Here is a 5,848-nt window from a genome sequence, read left to right as displayed (position 1 = left end):
CTAGCTCAAGGTAACTCAGCTTAGAGGGAACGATGCTGGTGACCTCTACTGGGGTTTGGACATTTCAGAGAGGTGGCTCACTATTGCCTGCCTCCGCCTCCCAGCCCTGGTATTCCTTGGAGGTCTCCCTTCCAGTTACTTGCCAGGGTCGGCCCTGCTTAGCTTCCGAGATCTGACAAGATCGAGCTTGCCTGGGCCATCCAGGTCAGGGCTGGGGCTGGGGCTGGGGGGAAAGACATTTTTGACTCCACAAGGCCCCCTGAAGTGAAATGTACAGCATTTGGATATATTCAGTCCATGGTCATGACACAGAGGCAGGCAATGGCAAACCACCCCTGAACCTCTCTTGCCTTGAAAACCCTGTGGAGGGTTGCCATAAACTGGTGGCAACTTGACAGCACTCTCTACCACCATCAAAATTAATGGTATACTCCAGGGGTCGTTTCGTAGAAAAAGAGCTAGGAGAGCTCATTAGCATAACTCATTAGCATATGCCACACCCCCTGACATCACCGGAAGTGTGTCATAAGGCCACACCCCCTGACACCACCGGAAGTGTGTCATAAGGCCACACACCCCGCCCCCAACGGTCCCGGCCGCCACCGGCGGCCTTGCAGCTCCACTGCCGAGCCCCATGAGGGGCCCGGCGGTGGACCTGCAAGGCTGGCGGGAGTGCGAGGAAGCCCCGCCAAGGCCCTCCCTGGCCCCAGGCAGGCAGGGGTGGGGAGAGGCAGGGAGGAAGCAACTTACCCTCCTGAAAGAGAGAGTGCAAAGTTTATTCCTGGATACTCAAGAGATCTGTATTTCTCCTGAAGGATTTTATTTAATACACTTAAACTCCCGCTTTCTCCATGGGATCTTGAGGCAGGACTAGGGTTTTCAGGAGGCATCTCATTTAAACATCGATGAAACCCAGACCTACTTAGCTTTATCGCACCATGCACCAGCGACCTCTGAAAGCAATCACCGCGTGACAGATGAGGTCAGATTCAATAAATCAGTTCTTATGTTCTTGGTAGTTAAACATCAATGCATTCAAGTTTTCATCTTGTGGCTTCACAGGAGCCCTGTCTGCATATCACTAAAGAAACCACAGGAACTGATGTGATGCAGATATATTAGCTTTCCTGCCCACCGTACTCATTAATGGGGCCATGGCTCAGTGGTAGCACATCTGCTTCGAACATAGAAGATCCCAGTTTCAGTCACTGACATCTCCAATTCTTAGGGTGGGGTTGCCACCTCCAGGAAGGGATATTCCTGGAGATTGGAGAATAGAGCCTTACCTTACCTAAGACACCTTAGCAGTGTATAATGCTGTACAGCCCACCCTCAGATCTTCTCATTTTTTCCAGAGGAACTAATCTCTCTAGCCTGGAGATCAGTTGTAATTATGGGGGACCTCCAGTCCTCACCTGGAGGTTGGCAAACCCGGGGTGCTGTGAAAGTCCTCTGCCCAATGGCATCCTACCCTGTTTGAAGTCCCTCCCCTCCCCCAAACTGCCATCCCCAGACTCCAGCCCCCAATCTCCGGGAAATTCCCAACCCGGAGTTGGCAACCCTACACTTAAATTGGTACCTGCCAGATTAAAAATACAGTCTGCAGCACATTTGCCTGGGATTCAGTCCCGCTGAACTCAGAGTCCTATCTAGACCTGCCAACCTCCAGGTGGGGCCCAGAGATCTCCCGCAACTACAACCGATCTTCAGGTGACGGGGATCAGTTCCAGGCTCCTCCCCCAAATCCCCAGGAATTTCCCAAGCCAAAATTGGCAACCCTAACTCCCCCCTCCCCACGTGCACCACCCTCAAATCTCCAGGAGTTTCCCAAGGTGGCCATGGCAACCCAAGCAGAAGCGGAGAAGGCCCTGGTTATCCCCCCCCCCCAGGTTACCACGCCCCCCGCGACGAATTGGCAGCCCTCGGTGAGGGATCCAGGTGATGGTTAATCATTAACAAGCAGAGCTCTGCTCTGTGGTTCCAGGTGGATGTCCAATCCGTCTCCTTCAGCTGTGCAATTGTTCTTGCACGCTATGGGGCCTGAGGAAGTTCTAGGCCCCATTCTTCTCACCCTTCAGGTAAAGAAAAGAGGACCAATTTGTCACCAGCAGCTGGCTCCATTGCGGATGCAGTGACACCTTCATACATCAAGAGGCGGATGTGAAACTCAAACTCTTCCTTCAGCACCAGCGAGCACAAATGGCCCATTGGCTAGAGGGAGGGAGAACCAGCTTGGCTCGCTCCCGTCCCTTTAATGGAGGTTGGATTTGCAGCAAGGTGCAGAATCTTTCATCACGGGAGCTCAGTGTGACCAGCTTCTTGTTGTTGCTGTCCTAACGACTATTTTAAAGAGTCAGGTAGAGGAGTTTGGTTCAAGACCTGTGGAAACCTTAATCACGGACAAGCCACGAAGCAACTATTGGGATATTTGGTTGATACAGCAGAGTTTGCCCAGTCATAGAAGCGTGATACTGAGCGCAGTAAATAAATCTCCCAAGAAGCATCGTGCAAAAAAGGTAAAGTTACATTTATTCAAGTGGATCCAGTTCACATTCAGGCAGTGCGGTCACACGCACACTAAATAATCCACTTTCAATCCACTTTCCATCTGGATTTTGCCAGTTCACACAGTAAAATACGGTTGGAAAGTGCACTGAAAGTGGATTGAAAGTGGATTATTCAGTGTGTGGGACCGCAGTACATTCCCTGTCACAAATGGCCAGCTTGTGCAGCATCATGTGTATGGGAGCATGAGGGCACTATAGCTACAAGAGAGACCTGCAAAGACATGTGTCTTCATGGAAGGCCATGTGTTGAAAGTGAGAGGACAAAGGGGGGCAGAGAGAGAGAGAGAGAAGGAGGGAGGAGGGGTCAGAGGGCAGCTCCCATGTTCAGACAAAGAGAGAGACAACCTATTCAAGGAGATACCACCTGTACACACTCAGAGTGATGTAGCACCCCCCCCCCCAATGACCAGACATGCTGAGCAACAGCAACTCAGGAAAGGATGGAGATACGACACTCTTTTTGTCATATTGAGACAGAATAGGGTTGCCAACTCTGGGTTGGGAATTTGTGGAGATTTGGAGGCGGGGCCTGGGGAAGGAAGGGGAGGGAGCTCAGCAAGGACGCGATACCATCAACCCACCCTCCAGAGCTGCCATTTCTGTTGACGATACATATTCCTTAATGTAGCAAAGCTGCACAGTCATGGAAGCACGATATCACGTGGGGTAAAGAACCCCCCAAGTAAGTAAGCAAACTGTTTTATGCAGTCGCCAAATCGCTCGCTCACAACTTTAATGCCAGGAGCTCACAAAGTAGAATTTTGGCTCACAAGACTCTATAGCTTAATATTGCAAAAGGGTAAAACTTACATTTATTGACGTAGATTCAGTTCATAGCCATGCTACAGGGGGAAGGAGGGACTCAAGATGCCTAATCTAAAGAGTACTGTCCCCTGCCACAAACAGCCCGCTAATCTGATAACACACGTATCAGCAGGTAAGATAGCATGGCTTCTACAGAAGTGACCTGTCGATGCGTCCGGCTCCTGCCATGTCCATAAAGCAAGAGAGAACGCAAAGGGTACAGGAAGAGGAGGAGTCAGAAAAGAAGCATCCCATTTATTAAGAGGACAACACATACACACATCAAGAGCAATGTAGCGCCACCCCCGCCCAGGCAAGCTAAGTCATCTTACTGCAACAATTTCCTACAGGGGAACTGGTCTCTAGTCTGGAGATCAGTTGTAATCAGGGAGGGTTTTGGTAGAAAAAACCCAGCAGGAACTCCCCAGGGGAACTGCGATCCCCTGCGACCCCCCCCCCCCGAAATGACCTCTGGGTAACACGTATCAGCAGGTAAGATAGCATGGCTTCTACAGAAGTGACCTATCGATGCGTCTGGCTCCTGCCATGTCCATAAAGCAAGAGGGAACACAAAGGGTACAGGAAGAGGAGGAGTCGGAGTCAGAAGAGAAGCTCCCAGGTTATACGAAGAGAGGCATCCCATTTATTAAGACGACAACACAGGCACACATCTAGAGCAATGTAGTGTGCCCCCACCACCACCGTCCAGGCATGCTGAGTCATCTTACTCCAACAATTTCCTCCAGGGGGAACTGATCTCTGTAGTCTGGAGACTCCAGGAGACCTCCAGATCCCACCTGGAGGCTGGCAACCCTAGGGTCCATGGCAGAGGAGTTGGCCACACTAAGTGTTGATGTAAGAAATACCACCCATTCTTGGGGTCACCAACCCTCCAGGTGGTGTCAGGAGATCTCACGGGATGACAATCTTCAGGCAAAAAAAAAAAGGCCTCTGTGGGGGAAAATGGCCACCGTGGAAGGTAGACTCCATGGCACTGAAGTCCCTCCCATCCCCAAACCCCGCCCTCCTCGAGCTCCACCCCCCAAATCTCCACATAGTTCCCAACCCACAGCTGGCAACTTTATCCATTCTGGCTGACCCTAAGCAATAGGAGGGTATGAAATCATTACTCAACTCTTTATGAGTGCGGCTACCCATCTCTGCTTTTTCCTGTTACAATGCCAAGGCTTTCCCCCCTCGATACAAGATTTAATTTTTTTAAAAAACTTCCTGATTTGAATGTTTGAGTCTGGAATTTGCCAGGAATTGGGCTGAGTGGGAAAGTCTGAGGAAAGCAGAAGGACAATATGCATCTGTCCAAATACCCTGACTTGGGTTGGGCTGATAAATGACTCTATTCATTGCGACTTAAGTGTCCAGGATTTTGAGCCAAGTCGGACCTCCTGAGGAAAGGTATAAAACCCCCAGCGTTGCAGGAGGAGCTCGTGTGAGCAATATGGGCAGGTGATCTGAGTCATTCCAAAGGACTGCTCTGTGGACGCCAATGGGAGGCTGGTAAGAGCTCTTGAGATGGAACGAATGGAGAAATCCTCCAACACTGCTGCGCTGACGATAATTCAGATGCATGCTCTCCTGCTTTGAAATCTGCTGTCAAGTGTTTCCGGTTATAGAGGCTGTTTGGTTTTGGGGGGGTTAGGAAAAAACGGGGGGGGGATGGATAAGTATTGACGTTGGCAGATGAATATTCATTATTAATGCTTTGACGTTCATCAGCAAGACTAGAGTTGGTGCATGGCGGAAAGTGCAGTTGCTCCCTCTAAGCTGTGGAATCTTGTGAGCAAACGTTCTACTCTGTGAGCTACTGGCATTAAAGTGGTGAGCGAGCGACTTGGCTACTGCATCAGTTACTTTGCTCTGGAGCCCTCCTTCCTGAGCGAAGGCAAAAAGGTGTGAGCCGGAGGCTTAAAAACAGTGAGCTAGCTCACACTAACTCAGCTTAGAGGGAACACTGTAAGTCACAGCCAGTGTATGTGGTGACCTCTCATTGGGTTTTCAAGGGAGGAGATGGACAGAGGTGGTTTGCCATTGCCTGCCTCTGCATAGCAACCCTGGGCTTCCTAGTACCCGTGTGTGGGGCTTGGGTGGAGAATGAGCTGAGAGCAACCACTGTGCTAGAAGCACAAGCTCCTACCATGGAATCACAGGAAACTTCTGGATGGGGGAGGGTGGACTGGACCTGGAAATGAAATCACAGGATGTGACATCACAAAAGTCCTGTGATTTCATTTCCAGGTCCACCCTCCCCCATCCAGAAGTTTCCTGTGATTCCATGGTAGGAGCTTGTGCTTCTAGCACAGTGGTTGCTCCCAACATCCTTGCTCCTGGCTCCACCATAAAAGTGCCCAGATATTTCCTGAGCTGGACCTCGCAACTCTAGCTTTCTTTGTGGTCTCCCATCCAAATACCGACTAGGGCCAACCCTGTTTAGTTTTTGAGATCTGATGAGATCAGGCTAG

The sequence above is a fragment of the Gekko japonicus genome, unplaced genomic scaffold (assembly GCF_001447785.1).
Source record: "Gekko japonicus isolate JY-2015 unplaced genomic scaffold, Gekko_japonicus_V1.1 scaffold1250, whole genome shotgun sequence".
Lineage (NCBI taxonomy): Eukaryota > Metazoa > Chordata > Lepidosauria > Squamata > Gekkonidae > Gekko > Gekko japonicus.
Note: the sequence above shows the minus strand (reverse complement) of the source record.